General features: G+C 41.4%; 1 long non-coding RNA gene across 1 annotated transcript in view; it reads right to left on the reverse strand.

Annotated features, from left to right (window-relative positions):
- The window catches only part of LOC148221739 (uncharacterized), an 84,823-nt gene that overhangs the window by 2,878 nt on the left and 56,978 nt on the right, over positions 1–24,967 (reverse strand). The gene's annotated exons all lie outside the window — the stretch shown is intronic.

Consider the following 24,967-nt stretch of genomic DNA (forward strand, 5'->3'; position numbering starts at 1 on the left):
TCCCAATTCCTCAAAATCCATTATTGATGACAGACTGTTTGATCAGTCAGTGGCTCTGGCAACATTTCTTTCATCTTCTGACCTGCAGTGGTTTCAATGTTGTTCTATAAATGGGTCTCTGCCCTCATAGCATATGATAAAATCTCCAGGATTCTGAGCTTCAGCAGGCAGAGAATACAAGCTACATCCTTAAAATACTTTGTACCCCTTCCTGAAGCCCCCTGGAACAAAGCTGGCTCCTGGGATGGCTTCTTTTGCTGTTGTTTTCTGCCATTCAGATAGAGGTTCAACAAACCAAGGTCTAACAATTGGATACCCAGATGCAAATTTTGGTAAAAATTAATCCACATCTTGATGTCCCTCCAGAGTCAGGGATAATTCTGTCACAGTATTTCAGTGTTGGCCCTTGCTGGGATATTTCAGTCATCACCCTATTAATCCAATCAGCTTCTGATACACCCATGCTTTCCAGGTGCCAGAACCACTAACAAACAAAAAAACCCTGAACTATAACCTTTTCCTTTCTCTGTAAGATTCCTGTCCCAGCAAGCTCTCCATCCAAAGACCCCAAAGGGCTTGGTAGGAAGATAGACAGGTGAGATTTTTTCAACAAGGAACTTTGAAGGACCAGCTCTTGCAATGATTCCTTTCTGAAGAAAAAGGCTCCTACCAACTCAAAGCAGCTTGAATGGAGGTGTATGTAAAATGAAGCATTCATGCTGTATATTCAATTTTCATTTACAAATAAATATATAGCAGGTATAAAACTGCCAGCTTAAATTCCTGGCATTGGTAAAGACATTGGATTTGCTCTTTAGTAGCATTTAGAAATGTTAATTTTTTCTCGTTATTTTTTTAAAAAGATAACTGGCTTCCTACCTAGTTTGTGGGCTAGGTTTTTTAAGCTACATGAGTATAATCCAAGAAACACCCTACTGAACTTAAATGAGAGAATGAGAAAAGCAGCAACATGCATTAATATGTTATTCAGAGGCTTCACAGAGCTCCTGACGTAAAGAATCAGTCAAATCTTCACCAAGTCAGGGAGAGCCAAGTGGCCTGCATTTCTTTATACAGTTTTCTTCACGCCATCCCAATTATTAGTCTTGAGCTAATGGTGCTTTACTATGAATAAATATGCAAAGTGGAACCGATTGAATGAAATCCAAAAACCCAGGACACAAAGCTCCTCTGCTGTGTGCCAGTGCCTCGCAGCTGCTGAGGCATGAGCTAGAAGACAGCTATATTTGCCTGGTTCACTACAAGGCTCTGGTGTGGGCTCCATTATAAGCCAATATAAGATTAAAGAAAAGGAAAATCAAACCTTTCCATAAATCCATCCGAAAGCAAATGCAGCAATGCTGCAGAGACGTTGATTTACACTAGCATTCAATTTTAGGGACTAAAACATCCCATCTGAGCAACAAACAAAAAATTAACCTATTGTTAACAATTTTCTCGTTCATGATTTAAAACAGAAGCATTCACATAACTCGAAAGCGTATCAAACGTGCTATTTTTCTAATCACTGTGAACAGCAAAAATAGGACTTTTAACCATGCTGAAACCACAGCAGGGGCTTTACCACTGCTCATTGAAAACAACAGCCCGACCCACACAATAAAATTTTAACATATCTATGACTTGTTTTGCATTTAACTGGAGCTCTGAAAAATGATACCAGTAAATAGCATTAAAATCTTCTGTCTTACGTGGAAGTCTGCCTGGATCAGTGGCTTTATTTTAGATTTATCACTCTCCTTTGGTCCACATTTGAACTCCCCTCTCTTCCTGGCCCCACAATGTATTCCAGAAATTTCTCTAGAGCTGTGCAAAGGTAGCAACTTCTGGCAGACAAAGGTCCATCTAAGACATGAATCAAAGCCACCACCAAGCATTTCAAAGTGAATGCTACTTTCATCTGAAGAGGAAACTGTGCCTTTTAATTTTAATTATTTTGCCATGGTTCTTCCCACTGTTTAAAGGCTAACAGGAAAAGTAAGAGGTCTTATAAATTATTAAGCAAACAGAATTTCTGAATCACTGCATTCCTTCCAACACCACAAGAGTCCCAAGAAAAGGGACCTTCTCACTTCTGGACTTTCTGGAGTATGGCTGGAAGGCATCAGGCAATTTTGCCAGGGGAGTTAAAATCCAGAAATTTAATGAGCATTGAAGGGAAATTCCTAGCACAGTGATCAGTTAGATCCTCAACTGCAGTTGGTATCCTGGCACTCAATTTTTTTGCCAGGACATTGAAAAAAGTTGCCAGCAATGGTATTTCTGGAGGTCCATTTGCCACACACATCCTGACCCTCACATACCCTGAAATCATGAGCTACATAACCTCAGGTCTACGAAGGGTAACGTGCTGAAAGATCAGAAGGGTGATCCTTCATCCTGATGTCCTGTGTAAGAAAAATTGTGGATCTTAATCCACTTAATTTTGAAGTGTAAAGAATTGTTTTTCTCTATTTTCCCTAAGAAGGTATAATCAGGCCTTGTGTGAGTAGAAATCATATTATTATTTACCAATGCTACTGATTAGCCAACTGAAGGCTGCACCAACCAAACATTCAGTCAATTTTATTTTCTTTCAAAACAACAACTTCACCTCCATGTCACTGGAGCACTGGGGCCTGAGGACACAGCTGTAATTACTGGTAGCACCACACCAGCAGAGATCAGGGCAGTGGATTTGGCAGCCTTTTGGGACCATTGGGATCAGTTTCCATGCCTCCAGCACAGACCAGACCACCAAGGAAGTGTAGATAAACATGGCAGGAGGCTGAGGACTGTGCTGGAAGCTCTGCATCCAAGTGCTCCAAAGAAGATATTGTTTAGGTACAACAAGACACAGTTGTACACAGAAAATATTCATTGCAATGGTTTTAAACGGGACCTGAAGGCTTTCTGCTATTGAAGGATAGCAAAATCCATTCAACACAGAGACACCCTGTACATAAAATAAACCATGGTACAAATTCAGATGTAAAGCTAATTTCAGACCTCACTGTGAGCTCATAAGGCTTTATGTAACCTTGCACTTACAGTGGCACTTACTTTTGGTTTGCTCCTTTGTTAAAACCACCACTAGCTGCAAAATGCACTATAAAATTTGCTCCACCCACATCATGGTAGAAGAATTCTTTCCCATTCCCTGTCCTTCCCAGTTTCTCTCTGTCAGCCTTGTTTACCCTGATGTCCATTATGTACCTTCCTGACATTGCCAGTCCGAATGGTCAGCCTCCCTGTTACAGATGTCATGAAAACCTCTTGCATTCAATTGAATCAGAAATTGATTTAGGCAAAAATCCCACCAATTTTTGTAACAGCATTAAATAGACTCAATATGTCAATATACTTAAACATGTCTCAACAGCACAAATTGAACAGGATGGCCAGACAGAGCTGGAAGCAACTGAGGAAACCACTTGCTTTGTCAAACAAGCTCTGGCCATTTGCTTAGATGACACTGATCTGCTCACAATTACCCTAAATACCCAGCTTGACCTGCTGTGAGTTTGTGACAGGAAAAAAAAAACAACAAAAACCCCTGACCTCTGAGCTTTGTAGCAGCCACAAATAACAAGGATGAGCCACAGAATAACTTCATTTTGTCCAGAAAATTATATATGTTCCTCTTCACATCAAGTCCTACCTTATTCTGGAAAGGAAAATTGAAGTCTGGTGGCTGTAATTTAAAGAGAAATGGAGAACCATTGACTGGGAGTTACAGAGATCACTTTGCTGGAAATACAGAAACAGTATCAATCACACCATTCCAAATGCCACTGACTCTTCCCTTCAGTGTACAGCTAAAAGCAGAAGAAAGCCAGAGAGACCAAAGAAAGCAAGGCTGTTGATATACTGAAGAAAATTTCTCAAGTGTTTACAGGTCTTTCATTATCTGAATCAAAGGTTCTGTCTTGTCAAGAAGACAGGGAGAGGAGAAGTATGCCCACATGTGGGATTTTGTTCCTATTCCTCAAATCCACTCTACTAGAAGTAATTTGCAAGACTATCCAGGTCCCTTAACACACAGTTCCCATAAACACTGGGTTTGCTCCTGAAGCTCCTGAATTCCTGGAGGATATTTTCATGTTGCCCCCACGTAGTTCCAGCTTTTACACCCTGACAAAAGGTAAAATTGAGGGGAAAATCTGCAGACTCTTCACCACTTTGGTCCTCAGAGCCTGTAGATTAACAATTGGCTCAGGTGGGCAGCACAAATTAAAAACCAGGTATGGCATGGGAGAAGAACAAATCAAAGAGACCACTATCCCAGGGAGGATCTGGTTGAAAGAAGACAAAGGCCCATGCTAAGAATTAGAACCACTAAATTAATGTGAGAATTCAGTCATACCTAAGAAATATGAATATGTCTCCCTGGGAAAGGTGTAATGCACAAACAGGGGCCATCAGCCTCAGGGAACCTGACAATTCCCAGCACTCAAACATTTGCTTTTAGCAAAGCCTGCAAAAGGAGCTGGGTAGTGAATGCTACCTACCTCTTGGCAAGGAGCTAGCCCACCACTGCCTCTCTCTCACTGGTGTGTTAAAAGGCAAATCTGTGTTCTCACACATCATAAGTCTGTTTTTCCATTGGAACTGTCTTTAAAAATAATAGCAGGAATAGTGGGAACAAACACCAACAAAAGTCAGGGAAAGGATTTACTCCTCATGGCATTAATTCCTTCACTAATAAACCATAACTGCAAATTCAGTTACTTTAATAGCAAAATTAGGTTCTTACCTGTTACTTTTTGCCATTCACATGACCTTTAGTCATTGGAACTGGAATTGACTTGTGTGGGTGTAGTTTGGTATGAGAATTGAAGGCTCTCATAATTCTCAAACACACCTACATTGATGTAAGAGCTGCTTAGTGTTTCAATGGAAAAAAAGAAAAGATAAGTAAATCTTGATAATGTAAATAGTGTTCAAGCTTTAGAGATCATTTCCTGAATAAGCAGAGTAGGCTGGGTCAGGGGGGCAGGAGGGAAGACTTAGAACAGATTTGCTATCAGGATTTCACAAAGCAGTTGAAAAATATGAACAGATAGACAAAATCTGTTGTTTGATATAAACTGAGGATGCTGTCATGATGAAAATGGAGATCAACTGATCCATCCTGTTGACATCCAAGCACCTGTGACAGTACTTGGAGCTGATCATGGAAACAGTCCAACTCTTACTTTCTGTTTCAACACAATATAAACTGGATTATAATATGATATCCTTTTCCTGAACATTCTCAAAAGTCTCACCACCTCTGCTTACTCCTAAATCAACAAGATTTTGCATTTCTCATCAGAGAGTGATTTTTTTAAAAGTTTTTCTCTGTGAGACTTGTTTGTTACAACAGGCTGAGAGTGCACACTTAGACTGCTCTGAGGCCTCCCCAGCAGACCTGAGTTAGCACAGGAACTCTGAAGCACTTCTCCATCCATACAATTTCCCCATTATGAGGGATAGTTAAATATCTGCCTTTAAATCAGGCTCACAACAGCTTCTTGTTGTTGTTGGTTTTGGTTGGGTTTTTTTGTTAAAACTAACCTCACAGAGATAATGCTCCATCACTAGGCTCCACTGATGCCAATTGCAGTGAAGTGAACCCTACTAACTTTTCACGTGTAAGACTGGGAAAAAACTTTTCTTTATATAATTTGGGCTTTTTTTGGCAGTGAAATCTGAAGGGGAAAAAAACGTCAACAATCAAGTTGATCTAAATCTCATTTTCTTCCCGTTCCTGCTATTGAAATGAGAAAGGATCTCCCCACCCTACCCATATACAAACTTAAAACTGAAAATAAAATAACACAATTTTACTCTTCCCTTGAGTGTCCACGTATGATAAAAGATTTTGGAGGTGATCTGAATGACCCTCAGAGGCATTATTCATTCAGCAGGTGGCCAGCACATATTCAGGTCCCTCATCTGTGTGAGGATTTGACTTGACATTCGGTCACCCTGAACATCCAAAGTTACATGAATCACTTTTTTTTCCAAGGAGAGTAAACCCTAATACCACTGAAAACTCAAACTCCTCATCTGAATTTGAGTCTGTGGTCTATTCATTGCTTCATTCAACCCAAGCTCTGGCTCAGAGCAAGACTCACAGGGAGGGATTAGAGAATCACAGCTGATTTCTTAATGAGATTTCATCTCCCTAATGCCATGGCTTGTTTTAATTCCACCACTTCCCCAACCTTCCAAAGAGTCTCCAGAAGAAAACAAGTTAGCACAAGGTAAGGAGGACAAATAATAACTGAGACATCTGAATAACTTGGGCATCTACATTTCATTTTCAAAAGCCAGTTGGACTCTGAGTTATGTGAGCAGTATGAAAAAGGAACTTCTCAGACTGAAAAAGGAACTGTAGATGCCAGCAGGGAGGAGCACACCACGTGTTTAATGCTACCCCGTGCTGATTCCTCTTTCCATATTTCCTTTACAGTCAATGGAGAGAGGATGACTTTTCCCAAGATCAACACAGAGCACCTTGGTGAGGTAGTCAAAAGACCACTTCTCTTCTGTATTTTTGAAAACTACTTCTTTTTCACGTTAAAATCTAAACCTCCTAAAAATGCTCACTAAATCACCCCAACCTTCCTCATTCATTAGCAAAATACCCCTTTTTATTTACGCTTTGTTTATCCTCTTTAGTATTTGAGCATCCCTTTTAAGACTTTTACATCCAGTAGCAAAAGTGTGAAGCAAAACACTGAAGCCTTTGAGTTTGGCCTTTACAGACTTCAACTGTCCTCAGCTTTAAGAAGGAATCTGTCATAATAATGCACACAAGTAGCAAATAAAATTTATCAGCAATGATTAGATATTTCTGGAATGTTGTAATACTTTTCCATATTAGTGTTCATTCTAAGGTGCAGTATATTATCTATAGAGAGCCTACATAATCTCTTTGAGATGAGAAATGTGCTCACAAATCAGTGTGTTGGCTGTACTTCCTGCCACTGACACCGGATTTTGAAGAAGAGATCTTGGTAACAGAGTAAATACACAGTAGTTTTCTCCCAGAGACTCGGGTTCAAGTTCTTACTCAACAACAAGGAAAACCAAATGTGATAGCCTCCATCCCAGTCAGCACAAGTCATTTATCATCACCGACCCATCACAAACTCAGTGCAGCAGCCAGCATTCGTCTGGCAGGAAAAGCCTCAGTCCGGAGTAACTGGAGACTTGCCTGTCAGCAAGAGAATCACAAACCCTGCCTGTTACACCAGCATGGTCTCTTTTTCAGAGCATCAGAGCCATTGATTATATTAATAAAAGGATATGGAACTGGTAGAAGTTAAATTATAAAAATGTAGCTGCCTGGAAAACAGGGAGGGTTGGGGTTTTTTTTCCATTACAGAAAACAACAGGTTTTTACTCAAAAGGAAACCTGACATTTCAGACACTATGGAAATAGTCCTTGGAACAGAGATCTGGGACAGATCTTTACACATTGTGATCTCCAGGGAAGATGATGCAGGGATCCAAGGACCACTTTGTGTCTTTAGCAATGGCACTTCCAGGGCAGTCTCAGTCCTAAGGGGATAATGAAATGAGACTCAGCAGAACCTTTAACACTTTTACAGGACTTACAGTGGTTGAATGCAGGGCTCCCAATACTTCAGTTTTCAGAATTCCCTTCTCCAACAGAATTGAAAATGAATTTCTCTTTGAAATAATTCCTTTCCCCAAAGCCTAACAAAAGAAACAGTCCCAAGACAAAAAATTTCCGTTTGATTTAATTGCTTCACCAACTCGGGAGAGTTGCAAGCTCCATTTCAACCCTGTCACTGGTGCTGCAAAAACAGATCCCAAGGAGAAACACCTTTAGAAGTCAGTAAGGAAATGCTTCCATGAGAATTACTTCTCAGCCTTATCTTAAACGGGTAACTGGCAACACTAAGAAAAGAATTCTAGCTATTGTCCTCAGGCAGGCACTCTTCTGGCAGCTACAAAATAAATTTAGCCTAACCATAAACTCCAGTAACTATCAGGAATATGCATTATCTCTGCTAAAAATGTACTGTTGCTCTGCAAGTCTGTTAATGAGCAGACATTTTCAATCCTAACTGTCCAGGCTTCAGAGAAGTGAAAGGGAGTTTATAGGCATAAAAAGCAGGAAAAAAACAATCTGACTTCATCTGCTGGGCTTTTTTCAAATGTATATAGCCAAAGAGCTTTAGAAAAGCTGGAAATTACTGTTTTCACCTTCTTTGCTTGGATAGCTATCAAACATTTTTTATTTTTAGCATCAAAGTAGCTAAAAGGGCATTGTTAGAAAGAATGGTCTCCTTCTCTTGGCTCATGCAATAAACTTCAGGGAGGGGGCTTAACTTCAGAGACTGCTTGAAAAAACGGATTTTTTAAATTCCCAATCTAGCTGAGCAAACTAAGTGTCCGTTTTGTTGCTCAAAGCTCGTGGATTTATTTACTTGTAGGATATGTTTTCATATCTATGATTTTGTTTCTGTGGGTGTGATCAGAGGAGGATGGTGACAGCATCTCCTGAGAACATAAACACCACTCTGTGTCAGGCCAAAGCCATAAGCCTTAGTCCCATATCCACTTGTCACTGGGGGATGCTTGGCCAAGGGGCACCAAAATCAGGGCATGGAGAAAATGGTATTTTTTTATTTGCCCCCTGGTTTCCTCTCAGTTTCTGGAAATTAACGATGCAGAGACTTCCTGACTCAGATGTTACTCTGGATTTCTGTGCTCAATAGCTCTTTCATGGCATTGTGTTGCTGATAAGGAGGCTGTGATTGATGCTCATTTGGTGCTCTGTGAGGCCTCTTTGGTCGTGCCCTTTTTGCCACCTTCAGCTCCTTCCTTGAATCCTGGATTGGCATCTGAGGCAATAAAGCGGCATTTTCCAGAGATATTGATCTGTGAAGAGCAGATCAACAGCCTGATTGTTACAAAGCTGTTTGCAGAAACCCATTACAAGTGATTTATTCTTTTACAGCACTGGCTAGAAATCACATATGCACAAACTTCTTAAGGCACTGAGTGATCTGGGCCAGACCTCAAAATTAGGGGCAAAACTCAGGCTCTGCACTCTCTACACGTGGACTGGGCAGATCCTAAAGAATTTTCTGCCCAAATATTCCTATTCCTTGTACCCCCAGCACAGTGGTGCCTCCTTTATAACTATTGGGGAACTCCTCTGCCTTCTTTTGCCACAAGATTTCCTGAAGTTCTCCCCTGTGATCAGCTGAAAGCAGAAGGGTGATAGTACCTAATGTCAAATGCACTTCTGTGTATTACCCTTCTCTGCCTTCTCACAACCAACTCAGAAAAAAAAGAATAATCCAGCTTTGGGCAAGTTTCACAAACTTCAAACAGAAGACAATATTAGAAGCAGAAGCCTCAATAGTACTTAACAATTACATTTTTAATCCTCATATAATACAAACATTAAATAATTAATCTCAGTGGCTGAAATTCAGCCCCAATAAAACTCTGATTACGTCTGTGGATGTTTGCCAGGGAGAAATTTAGCCTGCAATTTTTCTGGTCTATCCTTTTGGCAGTCCTGGGAGCATTTTGTAGTTCTCACCCTGTCAGTGGCACACCTTTTGACAGGAGCAAACTCCATGATGTGCCTGATTTTGCAGTGCCCTGCACAGCAGCTGTGTAGCCCAAGAAATTTCCTGGGTACAGCCAGTGGCACCTGTTTGGCCCTCCGTGTACCCAAGGGAAGAATGAACCTACTTACTGGGCAAACAAGAATAAACTCTTCCAGCTTTCTCAGTTCTACCTTAAAGTTTAGAAACTTCTGCAATTCCTAATACACGTTTCTCTGGGAGTGAAATACAAAGAACTATTTTGCCTCACTTTTTCCATTTCAGCAGCTCAGTCTTTTTAAATGTCACAGAATTAATGTCACTCATATAAGAAATTTTAAAGCAGAACTCAGAAAATGCTTTCTTTTAATGCCCAAACCTGCAGCAAATATAAACCTTTGTAAATGCAACCTAATTTGCTAACATGCAGTGCTAATTTGATTACTCCAGATAAAGGTTTTAGTGGGACCAATTGGCGCTTGCTGCAGTGTGAAACTAGAAGGATAATTTGCTAAGAGAAAAGTGCAAGCTCTCTTTGGCACCCTGAAATGTGTTCGGTCGGTTTTGTGCTTTTGCATTTGAGTGAGTACTCCAGCACAAATTGGGCACAATTAGCAGCACATTTAAAAAAATACAGCTCAGTTCTGGTGCTAATTTGTCCCTGCAATAACACCAATTTCCCCTGTATTTACACTCAGTAAGCGTACAGAGGCTAACACAGAGGAAAGCTTTGGACAATTCCCATTTGTATAGCACAGAGCAAATAATTCTTTGTGCCCTATGTGAAATGAGTCGAATATCTCAGCCCACTTTCCAGAGAACATGTGTCTACATCACAAAATCTGCCACCACAAGTTGGCACTAATTGGCAGTCTCAGCAAAGTGGCAAAGGAATGAATGGCCCCTGGATACCGAACTAACATTTTTCCCCTACAGGTGGTCTTTTCAAGTCGGAATTGAGACGTACATTGTTTAGGCAAGGTGAAGTTTGTACTGCTGGTACATGTTTTGTTGATTCATAGAAGATTTCAGTGTATAGCAAGCGTTTTCATGAGCGTTACATTCACGCTATTAAAAAAATAAACAAAAACCTTAAATAGTATTAAAAAAACAACCCAACAACAACAAAAAAAACCAACAAAACAAATTCCAGCTGTCCCTATTTTCCCCCACTTTGTCCTCTCAAAATTGTCAGTATGTTCAAAGGCACAACCAAATCTTTTCAGTTCTCGTCAGCGTTTATTGATGAAACTGCTCCCTTAGATCTGATACCAAACCAGCTGCTTTTATCAGGGCCCTGACTCTGCAGACTTCATTCACATGTTGGGCCCCTGTTTGGGCCATTTTCTAGTCCAAAACTCACTGATATCAGTGGGAAGTCCCTAAAACTCCAGTAAGCTATAGAAAAAGTCCTTTGGTGAGAGGAGTGTTAAAGAGTTCAATCTGCATGGTTCTGTGTCACAGAAAGAAATACCATAGAGGCTTTGATTATGGAGTATAATTATATTTACATGGAAACAAATCAGCTATTAAAGAGGCTCTTCAGAGTGCCTTAAAATTACATCCAGATAGAGCAAAAACAGAAACTAGTTACATTTTTCCTTTTTCAACTAAGGAAAAGGGCTTCCAAAGTAAACTCAGAAGTCCCTGTGTATTGTCATCATCACGTCAAGATAAAATATTTGTTCAGAAGATGTGCTTCAATTATCCTTGAGGACTCAGTGATATTTCTGATTTTTTTTTTTATATAAGCTCAAACTAGATGATCTGCTTTCATTATCTACACTATAATTATTTTACACATCTTTAGGTATGCTTTCAAAAATCACCCCAATTGTGCTCAATATCATGAATTGATTTGTTTAGCAGCACTTCCTACTTAAGGGAAAAGACAGTTCCTTCTCCCCTTCTGATTCAGCCACTGGCCTCATAACAGGACAGGTAACAAGCACAAATCAGTGGCTGTGGGATTCAGTCAGTGAGCTGCTTGCCAGGAATTGGACTGAAACTCTCTGCCCCATCTCACAGGCTGGCACACAGCACATGGACACAGTATTCCAGTACTAACAACTCAGCTGCAGGTAGGAATAAGCCAGCTCTTATCTTGCACTGGTGGCAGAGGAAAATGAAGTGTTACTCGTGTGGGAAGGGATTTTTTCCTGCCACTATTCATAAGCACATAAAACCCCTGGGCTCTGCCAGTCCTCCCCCATTCATGCATTCAAAGTGAGAGGGAGTCAGAATTAGCAACCTGTAAATCACAGCAGATAAAATCCTGCAGGGTGCTGGCTCTGAAGCTTCTGAATTGTGAGGCTCAAGTGCTGCATCTTGGTCTCTGCTTGCAGCTTGTCCTATCAAATTTATGAATACACCAGTCCTTTTGCTGATATAACCTCCAGGCTAGTTTAAAAAGCTGCCAAATTATCAGAACTTTATGAATAATAATCCAACAAACAAAAGCATAGAAATACCTCTCTTGAGAACAGCTTTTCAGATTATTCAGAAAGATTTTTAAGCTGTGTGGGCTTTTATAGGATGTAAAAAGGGATTTCTTTATATGGTTCTTGTATTTTGTGTACTTATTTGCATACTTATCTTACAGGGGTACAATTTGACATTATCAAAATTGTCCCAGAAAAACTTTGACCTGTAACTCTCACACAGCTTGACTCAAGTTTTTTCTTATCCAAGTTAGGTAGGGAGGTTGGAAGGAAACAATACTTGGTTGTTTTCATTCCACTTTATCCTGTAGGTACAGAAATGGAAGAATCTGCTCTGGAAAGGCAGCAGTGATCCTGGTGAAACAGCACATTTGGCACACTCGCCTTTTGCACCACACTTTGAAGGAGGACAGAGTTACCTGCTGCAGGTGCTAAATATTTCTGTTATTATTGCACTTGGGCCCAAGTCCCAGGGAGCCCTGCTTGGCAATTAATTGGGCTGTTGAAAGTCTAAACCTTGGGTATCCTCAGGCTGGTATGAAAGGGGCACCAAAAGGAGGAACCAAAACAAATACCACCCTGGAGAGAGAACAGAGGCTAAGAATGGAGTGGGAAATTCTGTGACATGAAGCCAGAGAGGTTCAGCTTTGTGGCTTTGCAGGACTGCTCCAGCTGCTACCTTGCACTGACTTCTCCAACCTGCCAAACAAACTTCCCTCCTTTTAAACATTAAATTCCAAAGATCTGCATAGGACTGAATGAATGTTATGTTTTGTAATGAGTCAGTCCAGCCCATGTTTTTCCCCTAGGCCCTACCTGTCTTCTAAACAAGCAGGATATTAGACATGGTAACAGGCTCTGCTGACTGATGTGAGTGTTGAAATTAGAGCTTTGCTTGCTGCTACTCCTTGTATTTGTTTTACACAATTTGGAAAAAAAATCACTTTTGGACAGCAGGTCAGGCTGGTTAGCAGCATTTCTTTATTTCTGTCCTGTGAGAAGATCTGGCTGAACAAGAAACTCACAAAGGGATCAGTTGGCTGATCTGGGCAACCAAGTTGCATTTGCTGCTTTCACTTAATTTGTCCCAAGCTATTTAGAAACTAATTCAGCCTGAGGATTTTTCTATTTTACAGCATGCCAGGAAAGTTGTCTACAGTTTGTTGACGATCAAAGAAATTTCTTATTTAAAATAAAAATTGCAAATAAAACAACACTAAAGTAAAATCAAAGCCAGGTTTTAAGGTGACAGGTGGTACCTGCTCTCATAGCTGTGACTGAATTCCATTAGAAAGAAAGAAAATTGCAGTGAGAGCTGAAAAACAAGCCTGAGGAAGCCTCCCTTATTTCACTTTAAAAATCTTAGGTGTTGGGCATGGTGAAGATATATTACCATAAATCAAAGCTAATGCCATGAGCCAGATGGTTCAAATTTGTGTACTAAGTGTTAGGCACTAACAGAGCACAACAGTCTGTTGTGTTTCCACAGGAGGGTTCTCAGGTTTGAGCAGCTAATTAGCCTAAAATTAATTAGGGCCAATCTGAACATTTTTACACATACACACAGAAAAAAAAAAAAAATTAAAATTTGAATGTATGCAGAAACAGGCCAAAACCCCTGTCTGACTAGAGCAGCAATGGCACTGAGAACAGGCAGGAGGAAATTGTATGAGAGAACAGAACGGAAAAGAGCCCACACAGACAACTGCCACAGGCAGGTTAAAGGAAAGAAAGAAGAAAGAAAATAAATCTTTGGAAAACAGAAACAGTCCATCTCCAAAGTTTACTTGGGAAGCTGCTGCACCGAGGATCAGCTTGTCACAAATTTGGTCCAGATGGTTGGGATAAATATTTTACAGGTGCCACACTTTACATGATGCTTGTGTTTAACCTGGTGTGCTGTTGTGGCTGTCTTGCACAGACTTAGAGACAGTGACACCCAATTCCTGTATTCCAGAGGGGATGGCAAAGTTCACAGCCCTGCTAAGAAGCTGGCAGTTCTGCTCCAGTGCAGCATTCCCCTGGGAACTTTGCTGTAAAAATGCTGACACCTACTCCATTAGCCAGCACACTTTCTGGATGACACAGGTACCAAATCCCACCCCATTTCCACTTCCTTCAGGCACACAATTTTTTTTTTTTCCAGATTGGAGCCACATAAGCCAAAAAAGTCCTGTAAAACCAGAATTATATTTTTGTTCTTTTTTCTTTCAGTGAGCAAGCTTCATACACTCAGACGTGCTAGGCACTTTGGCAGGGCTGAGATCCGGGGCACTGCAATAATGTTTAATCCCATTACTAATGCTTATTTTAGAATCTGCTTGTCCTTAAAGACATGATAGTGATCTTAATTATTGTCTCCAACATGTATTTGCCTGAAATAATTATTATACTTCATTCCTATAGAGACAATGAGATAAAACTCTAATTTCATTTTATTGGCCCTTCTATCCATCAAGAAATTAGTTTCTTGTGAGAGCTTTGAAGTAGTCCCCTTCACGGATTAAACTCCTTGAAAGTACAAGAACAGAAGGGCGGGGTGTGGGGGAATTGAAATAATTTACATACCAGCAGACATGTAATGGGAATCAACAATGCAACCAGACCTACATGATGGTTGAGAGGAAAACGTTGAGACATGCTATTCAACATGAAAAAAGAAAAAAAAAATAGTCTGGTTAGCTGCAGATTTTAGCTCAGGAGGCAGCCAAGGGCTGCTCTCAGGCAGAGGAAGCAAGCAGCAGAGAGGAGCTTCCCTAATCATATTAAAAAAAAATAATAAAACAACAAAAACTCAAACCTAACAACCCCCCAAAACACCCATTACTGGATAAAAGAACATCAGATGCTTAACTGTCACTTGGCTGTCTGCCAGGCAGGCTCCCAGCACCACTGTCAATATTATACAATGTGTAGGAATAAATAGCACAAGCTCTGTCAGAGCAGCGCCTAAGATTTGGTGTCAGAGCTATGCAAGATGTTGGCTCCCCAAAATATGAAAAGTCTTGTGCTCTGAATTTCGTTACAAACAAAATTTCAGCCACGTTTTTTTTCAGAAGACAAGGTTGCAAACATGACTGCTGAGATTGTCCCTGTATTTGCTCCCAAACAAATACAGGACAACTCATATTTCTGGTAAATTTCAAACAAGATAAAAAAGAAAACCTATCCATTAAAGGGAAAACTTTTGAGCACAAGAATTATTTTGGTATGCAAGGATGAATTCCACACAATCCTGCGAGCTGCCTCCTGGGATTGAAGGAACACTTTGGGCTGGTCCTGTAAGATCTTCTTGAGAGCCAGTGCTTTCCCACAGAAAGCAGTGGTATCCTAAGTTTTTAGGAGTTTGATTGCAATGGGTGCTCAGCATTCTGGTCTGGATTGAGCAATTACACACGCTCTGAAATTCAAGTTTATGAGTTATTCAATTGATCTAAACTTTAATCATGCCTTAAACTCTTAAGTCTGACTGGAACCAGGAGTGCTGAGGGCCCTGCTGATCAGAAGCTATATGGTTAGTATGCTTTTAAAAGTAGATTAGCAAACCTTCAAGCTAAGAAATGTAAGCAAGTAAAGAACCTGCCCCAAACCTTAGCATGATCAGGATAAAGGTTTTGCAGTGCTAGGCTGTATGCAGCACACAAAGAAACCCTTCCTAGCCACCTGCTCATCGTGGATGTAGCTACAAAACCCTCATTTTCTTTTCCATAAGCTGCATATTTCAATTTCTGTCTAATATCCACACCAGCAGCTGTCATTTTTTTTTCAAGGCACAGAGGTGGAGACACAAGGACTGTGCATTACCTCTTTCTCCACAGACACTTTTGCTCTTTCTGCCTTCTGGCCTTAATGATTCCAAAATAAAGATCTCTCTGTCTGACAGCAAGTGGCTGCTCTTTTTAGTGAGCCTTCCCACTGTACTGCAGCCCTGATACCACTGTGCTGCAAGAAAAGTATATTCACTTCTTCCCAACACAACCTAGAAAGCCAAAACAGTGGGAAACCTCCTACTTGGTATTATGCCAAAAAAAAGTTTTTGAAGAGAAAAATGGTGTACAGACAATAGTACAGACAGTGTTGGTCAGAAAAATCCTATATATGATTAGATTATCTCAAGAAATGCATTGCAAATGGTAATCACATGTATGTCACCGAGGCTAAATATAAATGTGTCAGAGGCCTCCCATATGGAGAAAGTCCAGCTGATATTGATAAGATTTTATGCTTCAGTTGATGATTGAAAGGTTTCAGTCCAGCTTAAAGGTGTGTGTGCTGACCCCTTCATTGCAGATTTTGTAAGGAAGGGTTCGTATCCTTCATGAAAAGAATCTTAACCATGCAGTCGGCAGAAGCTCAGGGTTCCATGCCCCACAGGTTTTACAGCCCTGGGAATGCTGTGCAGCAATTTTCTAAGCTGCCATTTTGCAGATCCTAAAGCTGCACACACAAGAGGAACATGCAGCCCTCTGAAACTATCCAGTTCTTAAAAGTAAAGCATATGATAATAGAACTTCCTCTTTGCTGATTAATGTTCTTTAAAGCGCTCAGCACTGTTTAATCATGTGATTTTAAAGTACCGTTTCTGTTGCTATGGGAAGAGCAAAAGGCCAACTTGACTTTCAACTCTGTGCCACTGACAGCTTTTATATCAACACATTAAAAAAATCCCATCATTGCTTTTGGGAGAAAACCCAGCAATGCTGCTCAGGTGACACAGGGGCCACGCTGGCTGCCTGCCAGGGCTCTGCCAGGATCCACCACGGGCTGTGACTTCCTAGAGAAGCAGCTGTGTCGTCTTGTTAGGAAGTAACAAGTCAGGCAGAATCCCATTCTCTATAATGTGGTTTCAGAAGAAGTGCCAAAATTGTTAAATTGATCGAACAATAGGCAGAAAGAAGCAGAATTACATCAGGCACATTTCAAATCCCTCTGCAATTGCTGTTGGCAGCAGGCTTGCAGCTACAAGAGACTTTTGCCCTTGCCAACCTTCAGGGGCTTCAAATTTAAAAAAAAAAAGGGCAGAACTAGGGGATAAAACTTAGAAGGAGCCATGGGACCAGAGCTGGTTTCCTCCCTCCTTCCCTCAAATGTTTGTCCTCATCTCTAAATTATGAAGCAAGGGCTCTGAGAGATGTCAGCTACAAAAAGAAGCCTGGCTCCATAGTTTGAGGACACTATTCCACCCATGCTGTTGGCTCTCCACCAGGAGAACTAAACCTCTCCCAGCATTTCAGCCACTGCCCATCACAGCTGGGCACCTTTGCCCAAATTGTTTCTCCTATGTGCAGGTGCACCCCTGATCTGCTGTCCTGGATAGGGATGATGAATCTCTGCCATGGTTTAGGAATAATGGAAGGGAGGAAAAACAGACACTTCAAACATCCTGCTAGAATTAACACAGGACTTTCTTGGTACATGCCACCTTTTTTTTTTTTTTTTGTGCAAATATCTCAAGGGACTGAGAGAACTTTTTTACTCACAGACAGACATATAAATACCAAATGCAAAAGCTGGTTGTCCTCCCCGTTCATTACCAGAAAAATACCTGTGCTGGTATGAATAACATCTGGTGTTGCAGTACTGGCTTTACAGCAGTTCAGCCCAAACCAAGCAAGTATGATAAGAAAAACTGTTGCAAACTGGCAATTTTGAAACTTAGGAAACCCCCAGCTAAGCCAAGGCATTGTCAATGATTTCCCTCGCAGCCCATCTGGTACAGCCTGGGGAAATCCTATACAGTACCCACAGAAATATTTAAGGAGTAAACAGGAACGTTTGAGTGATTTCTTCCCTCCCCTATCCCACAGGAGCAGAAAAGGGAGGGGAAGTTCAGCACAGGCTTTTATTTCTGCACTGTTACATAACTGTGCCTTGCCTCTGCAGAATTCCTCCTGCTTCCAGCACGACCAAACCCACGGGAGGCTGGGAAGGAGACAGGGAAAAGGTATGTGACTTGCTCAGGGCTAAGCAGCAAACCAATGGCAGGGGTGGGAGGAGAGCTTGCAGGTCCCAGCAGAGCCACTGCCGAACCCCGACGAGGCTCCACATTCCTGCCATTCCTTGCACATACTTTTCCAAACGTGAAACGCTGCTGCATCACAGGCTGACCATGCAACCCAAGGCACCACCTGCTCCCTAATCACCCCTCCGCCGTCCAGCGTGCACAGACACACACTGTAGCTATTCCTTGCCTCAGTCTCAAGAGGATTTCGGATTTCTGGAAATCATGCCCATCACGCCCAGAACATTCACTGACCAGTGGTTTTTCCCTTTGGTAGCCTTCCCTAACCACAGACCTCATTCAATTTAAGCACCACTGACTGAGTCTCCTATTCTTTTAGAATTCTGCAGAAGATTCCATTTGCTAATACTAACAGGAAATCCCATGAATCTGCCTCATGCCCTTTCACTGACTTCACAAATCCAATTGATACAGATAGAGCCAATTTCTGAAACTGCAGCTGTCCACACTTACAAAGCTCTGACTGTTAGATAAGAAAGTGCCAGCTGGAACAAGAAGTTTCTCCTACTACTGGATGCCACACTCCCAGCCAAGCGGGCAGCTGTCAGCTTGGGTGGTGGCAGAGCTGCTTAAATGGGAAACCCTTAGATCCAGTGCCTCGTGCTCACCCTAAAGCAATGGAACAGCCCCACAACAGGAAAAGGGAGTAAAGCTCAGTCCCAGAAGAATGCAGTTGCACTTGTTTCCAATCCCCTCTCCATATTATTGCATCCCTCATGGGCCATGGTAGCTGGAGGCAGAGGAAGGTGCAGTATTTGAGACAAAAAGCTCTGTTGGATCCTCTTTGGGTCTAAGAAGGGCCATGGTTTCAGCCTCACTGAAAGAGAAGCTGAAGTTCTCCTCAAGTCTGAGCAGTGTTCTGCACTTCATAAAGTTAAGGCGTGGTCCTGTGATGATTTCACTGCTGGTTTAAAACGTGCATGAGTTTTAATCTGCACACCATTGCAGCTCCCAAGATGTTTCAATAAACAGGCACTAAACTGGGAGGTGAGAATATGGGTGGAGTGGCTGCTCCACCATCCTCAGCCTGGATGTGTCTGAGGGGGAATATGGACCATGTCCCACCAGAGTATAGATGGATAGGCATTCACCCCTGATACCAAGAGAGTGCTGTACTTGGGAAGGGAACTTCAGAGGACTGAAACAGGCTGAAAGCTCACTTTGAGCAGAGGTGGGTCTAATCCTCTGTCCTACACCGTCACTCTATGAGGTGGCTCTGCTGGGTGCCACCAAATCTTTCTGCAGGCTAGGGTTCCTGGCCACCTCCCTGAGAATCAGGAAAACTATTTAACAATCCCTTCGTGGATCCCTACTTCACCTACCCTTGGTCCAGTATGGAAATAAGCATAAACAGAATAAAAAAAAAAAATCCATGTCATTAATGACACTCAACAGATTCCATCAGTGCCTTCCTGAAAGATTCCTGTCTTAGAACCAAAGGCACCTCATGGGTCCCTGCACATCTTCAGTTATACCTTGGAAGTTACCAGAAACTTTTTCTTTCTTCTCTAAAATGATACAGCTGCCTACTGGAAGATGCCCATATGCCCATCCATTCTGTTTTGCAATTTCCTTATTTCTTAATCCTTAATCTACTTTTCTGGAGATATTTCAGAGCCAATCCCTCTCCCCTTACATCAACCACTGAGTGGGAATTTTCAAAGGGGTTTGTCTTACTCTTTATATACCAACTTTCCTGAGATTTTTAATCTTTTTAACCTTCCTCCTAAATGAGGACCTTTCAAAAGCATTTTTTCCTATTTGGTAAATCATATTGATTGAGTACTTTCACAAAAATCAACAGAAATTCTTCTGATAAGTTGGGAAGGACATTAAACCAGAAGCCTTCAATAACTTTGAATACTCCATGGGACGCTCTAGTATTAGTATGAGGATAACTGATTTGATCTAATACACTACACAAATAGACAGACAAAAGTAGATATGCATCATTATATTTCAGAGATCTTAAGCCATAAGAAGAATGGGGCAGCATATCAATTCTACAGCCCAGAATTCATAAAAGAAAATAAACATACATACATGCATATATTTATACAAGCAAAAAAATTTGTTTTTAAAAAGTGGAATATTGCCCGTGTAGATACTTTGGCACCTGTAATTGCATATTCCTTTTGCTAACAGAGAAAGAAACCAATAACTAAGTAGAAATTAAAGCCCAAGCAGTAAATACAACACTCGGTGCTTTTTTTAAATGGAAACTTTCTATATGGATCCATGCAAGTTACATGTATGGAAAGTTGACTGTGGCTTTGTGGGCTTCTTAATATAAATATCCTGACATAAAAATTACTATTCTAGAAAGCTTTGTGGAAAGATTGGAAAAAATCTCCTCATACACAGACCTATGTAAACTGTTTAGTAACTAGGGAGAGTTTTCAGATGGAAGCTGCCTTCCCCACCCCCCGTTGCAGACTCCTGTCTCATTTTGTGAAACTGCTTTGCTGTCTTTCAGAGGGGGCAGCTGAGCAATCCGTTTCAGTGCCTCTCTTTCCCATGGAACAAATCCCCCCCAGCCCTCCTGCTGCATCCTGACAGAGATGGCAGGCCTTTCTTCGCCGAATTCTTTCAATTATACTGCAACTGCAACATTAGGAGAAACAATTAGGACTAAAGGGAGTTGCCTCTATATGCCAGATCTGCTTAATAACTTAATTAAATAAACAGAAATATAATTATAATGTAAATGTTTCCTTTCTTTAATTCCAAGGCATCCTTAGAGAGAACACTGCTGAAATGATACAAGATTATTGAAACTCTTTTCAGTTCCTCTGCACTAAAAAATAATTTCGCTGTTTTCCCATGCCTTCCCACTTGTAGTATTTCACTTTTGAAATTTCAGAACCAGCTATCAGACAGAGAAAAATGCATCCTTGGAAATGAATATCCCAGATAGTCAAAAGTGTTTATAATTGAAAAGGAACCATGAAGGAGTAAATTGCTCTGTAATTTATAACTGCAGATTTCCTTCCTCAAATTATTTTCATTCAGCAGTTTTCTCTGAGAACTTTTACAGTTTCAAATGCTTTTTTGAAAAAGTGCAAGATGCACTCAGATCATGTTGTCTTTTGGCACGTACACAGCCACTCAGAGACGATGACCCTACCTTATGGCTTTGCATTGAATGAACTCTGATGGCTTCAGTACATTTATTCATGATTTACACCAGTTCAGGCTTAAATTTATCATCAAAAATGTTGTTCCCCATGTACTTACACAGGGAAATTTTCTTTGGCTTCACCACCACCAAATTCTGAATGCAACCTGCTCCACCTAGCTATTTAGAAAGAGCAATAAAAATCTAAGCAGTGGCAGTGACACCATCCTGAACAGCACACATGACAACACCCCAGGTCAAGTATTATTAAAAATCTCTCTAAAACAGCAAGACGAGCAATATAGAAAAATTCCTTGAATTAGGAATAAAACTCCGTCTGCTGGCTAGATCTGACTCCAAATTACAGTGATCTTAGTTTTGTCCTTTCTCTCTCAGAACTGCTAAAAATAAAAGTCAGTGTATAAATGTGCAAACCCACCTAATGCTGACTCCAGACCAGCACTAGTTGAATATCTTGAGGATTCTTCATGCACAAGCCTCCAAGAGCACCTGGTCCTAGGCAAGACACTCAAATCTTTGCAGACTACCCAGAAACCCAGCTTTGCAGAAACCCAGCTGCAATAATTATGGCCAAACCAGATTTTCTGGCAACAGCTTCCTTCACTTCACAGTCTGGACCCACAATTCGCATTTGACAGTCTCCATTCCACTCTTTGCCATGTATGCACGTGAGTTAACTCCTTTTACCACAAAACATGGGGTCATTTTCTGTCTGATGCCTCCTGTGACTGCCCCAGGTTTGGCCTCGTGACCTCCTACAGCAGCTCCACGTGCTCTGAGCACTGTGCCAGTGAATGGTTATGCCATTAATAAATCTCTGCAGAATGCAAGACACAGGTGTGTGCTATGAGTTTAGGAAGGAGAGCTGAAGATGACCTCATGCTGCACTTTGGAAGGAGGATGTTAAAGAGTTCAGGCAGCCAATGCTGACTGAGAGACACGGACCTGTACAACAGAGACTCTGCCCTCTCACATCCTCTGTGCTCCCACACGGACAAACCTCAGCCCCAGCTAAAGGTCAGAGAGCCCCACGTGGAACAAGCTGCAGGTTCGGGGGTTAATTAGAGATTACACCCACACCAAAAAGGAGTATGGAAGAGAAGAAACAAAAGTGGCTTAACTGTATTAACTGCACTGTTAATACAGACCAGTAGTACACTTGACTTTACGGCTGCAAATTGGTGTAAGACCAAAAAAAAATTTAACTGAAAACGCACTTCTTCACAAGCCCCTGTTCCCAGTAATCTCCTTGTCTTCAGAAAGTCATGTTGGGCTTGCTGCCATTGTTACTTACATCTTCCCCCTCATCAGACCTATTCTTATTTCTACTTGGTGCTCTTAATTCCTTAAATATAAAAGTTTATATTTATCTATACAGTTATACACACATATTCCACTCAATTTCCTCAGGATATGACTCTTCCATGCTGCATAAACTTCCTTCTCTGGCCTTCTCTAGCTCTATCATTCTTTTTGCTACTGTCCAGGGTGCAGCTGTCAGGGGCAGGAAGCCCCAGACCCTGCTGCTCACACACAGATTGATCAAGGTCAGGAAAAGGGTAGCCAGTACCTGCTGCCTCCCACCCTCCCAAACCCTTCACATCGAAACAAACGAGTCTCCAGAGAGCCCCGTGAGCTCTCGAAAGCAGAAACAGACTGAGAAGTTGGTGTAGGGAGGTAAAACCCATCTCAGACAAGGACTTGAGGTTGTGATGCTCCCAGAGATGGCCAAAGGCTGAGAAAGAGGCAGGGGAAGCTCAGGTGAGCACCCCAGAACATAGAAACTGCAGTGGGTAATCATGGTGATGAGGTTTCTTGTGTAAGGAAGTTCAAGGGATAAAACGGATATGCCTGAATATTGAAGTTACAATATTATTTCAAATAATTAATTAAAAATGTAATTAAATGAGTAACTCATCTACATTATTTATACAACCTGTTCAGCACTCCTAATTTCCAAGGACTTGCAGACTGGGATTAGAAACTGGATGCAATTTTTTTCTTAATCAATTCTGCTTTCATTTGGAATAGAGAACTAGACAATGTATAAAAGTGTCACTGAAAGTGAAATTTTGTGAGCAGATATGGAGAAAAAGGATAGTATGGCTATGCTGAGTGCAGAGAGACTGAACTATGGAGAGCTCAATGAAATCCAAGAGAGTCACCTTAAATCTAAGCGCTCATCAAAATGTTTCACATAAATGAACCACCATGTGAAAGGCAAAAAAATCACCATTTAGTAGGATTGGGTTTGCACTGTGAAAGGTGAACTGGAACTGAAATGAACTTTCCCACGCTAAAGAAAATGCTTACATCCTGCCTGGCCAGTTTTAGAGAAAGAAGTCAGCTATGACATTTGGATGTAAAACCAAATTTCTTGAGTCAGGGCTTCTCTAATCCAAGGCCTCTATTGGAACCCATTTCTTGCTCACATGACAAACCAATCTCTGCAATTGTCACCATGGAGAGATTCTGCAAGGTGTCTTCAACTCCCCATCAGCCTGAGGTGCAAACAGTGGGAGTCAGAAACTTAGCACCCTGCAGGATTTGACCCAGCCTCAGAAAATAAAGAACCAAAGGTATAAAACTACACTTAGCAGGATTTCCTTTTGCAGTTTCAAAACCCTAAGGAAAGTGTCATTGGAGCAATGGGATAATTATTACAGCACAGAACTGTTAAAAGTAGAGATGTCCTCTATTCTCCTTTGATGTTGAAAGAAGAATCATTAATTCAAAGGCATGCAAAAATTCATGGAATTTAAAACACCAAGAAAATGTAGTCTAGTCTTGTCAGATACAGGGTGCCTTTTATAAGACATTTCCTAGCTTGCCCAACCACAGTGGAGCCCCCACAGCTTTTTCAGATCTCCTCTACAGTGTAGTTAGATTATCCTCAAATACAGTAAAATAATTAAACCACACCAACTAAAATGGATGTGACTTCAAAGGCTCTCCTCTAAAGCATTGCTCTCCATCAACTAACTCTTTCCAAGCCACGCAGAACCTAAAAGTAACATATCCCAGAAAGTCAGCCGTGTCCTGGGCTGCACCAAAAAACCACGTTGGCAGGTCTAGGGAGGTGGTACCTCCCTTTTACTCTGCTCTCATGAGACCCCAGCTGGATACAGCTCGGGGGCCTCCAGTGTAAGAAGGCATGGACCTGTTGGAGCAAGTCCAGGGAAAGCCCCAAAGATGATCAGAGGGAAGGAGCACCTCTCCCATGAAGACAGGGTGAGAGAGTTGGGGCAATCCAGCGTGGAGAAAAGAAGATTCCAGGAACACCTCAGAGCCTCTTCCAGTACCTAAAGGACTACAAGAGAGTTGGAGAGGGACTTTCTGCAAGGACAGCAAGTGACAGAACAAGGGAGAATGGCTTTTAACTGAGACAGGGTGGGTTTACATAACATACTGAGAAGAAATTCTTTACTGTGAGGGTGGTGGGGCATCATGACAGGTAGCCCAGGAGGAGCTGTGAATGCCCCATTCAAAGTGTTCAAGGCCAAGTTGGATGAGCTTTGAGCAACCTGGTCTAGTGGAAGATGTCTCTACCCACAGCAATGGAGGGGAGTGGTACTTTAGATCTTTAAGGTCCCTTCCAAACCACACCATTCTACAAAATGTGTCTTTTTCCTTTGGGCATAAGGTCAGACGCACAATTGTGAGACTGTTGCCCTGTAATTAGCAAAGCTTCCAGCAAACTAACCTAGCTTTCAAGATTTCACCCAGCCACTGAACTGATACCTCTTCAGCAGCATCCCAATGGGGAAATGGCCGCTTGTGA

Source organism: Sturnus vulgaris, chromosome 18 (assembly GCF_052056855.1).
Source record: "Sturnus vulgaris isolate bStuVul1 chromosome 18, bStuVul1.hap1, whole genome shotgun sequence".
Classification (NCBI taxonomy): domain Eukaryota; kingdom Metazoa; phylum Chordata; class Aves; order Passeriformes; family Sturnidae; genus Sturnus; species Sturnus vulgaris.